Below are 871 nucleotides of genomic sequence, written 5' to 3' on the forward strand. Positions count from 1 at the left end.
AAAATGAATGAAGCAAACAGGGCCAGGAAAAATCCTCGGTGAGAAAGGGTGCTTCATGCACCCTTGTCTGGGTTCACCCCTTGTGAACCCAGACAGTGGGCTAAGAAAAAGAAAATCCAGAGAGGAAGGAGAGGAGGTAGGCGAACAAAAAAGAGTGAAACCCCAGTAGGGGCCGGTATCTACAACCTTAGTGGCTCACCTCTGAGTGAGGATGAGATTAAGGTTCTAGATAAGGGCCTGAAATACGCCCCCATGCGTAATTTAAATAAATTCCATACATATATTAGTTTGCAAAAGTTTATTAGGAGTTTAAACATCAAGAAATATCATCTTTCTAATACCACAATACGTAATCCATCCAATATCCAGAAATCTCTGATCAGACACTCGGACCTCCGCAATAAATCGGTCTTTAACCCTCCTAATCGAGACACTAAGCATGTTGAAGTGTTTAGGAATATGGTCTCTAAAGATTTGGATACACTTAAAATCCGGAAGGTTGGTGACCCAGCTTTTATTAAAAGGGGTATTGAGTCTCTGCGCAGTGGCAGTATCATAGCCAATGAGGTTCAACTGAGGCGTGATTATTGCTAATTGCTTCTCGGCCTTTTGACTAAGATCAAGTGTAGTATCTGTTCTTATCAGTTTCCAGGAGGTGGCGCTTGCTTCCGTCCCTGATCTATGGTGAAATAGAGACGGGATTGCGGTTGCTATGCAAAGCCTGCTGGAGTGAAGGTGACCTGGAGCGGTTTGTAGCCGAAAGGGAAGCCTTCTGATGGGGATGGAGAACCACGGGGTCTCAAAAAAAGGGGGTCGGGACCCTGGCCTTCTGGCCTGGATTGGGGCAGATCTAGCTCCGGACAGTTATTTG

At 45.5% G+C, this 871-nt stretch overlaps 1 pseudogene; it reads left to right on the forward strand.

The window, feature by feature from the left end:
- The first annotated feature begins 533 nt into the window (after positions 1-533).
- Positions 534-598, forward strand: LOC141124502 (U4 spliceosomal RNA; annotated as a pseudogene).
- Positions 599-871: the final 273 nt, after the last annotated feature.

Source organism: Aquarana catesbeiana, linkage group LG01 (assembly GCF_042186555.1).
Source record: "Aquarana catesbeiana isolate 2022-GZ linkage group LG01, ASM4218655v1, whole genome shotgun sequence".
Taxonomy (NCBI): domain Eukaryota; kingdom Metazoa; phylum Chordata; class Amphibia; order Anura; family Ranidae; genus Aquarana; species Aquarana catesbeiana.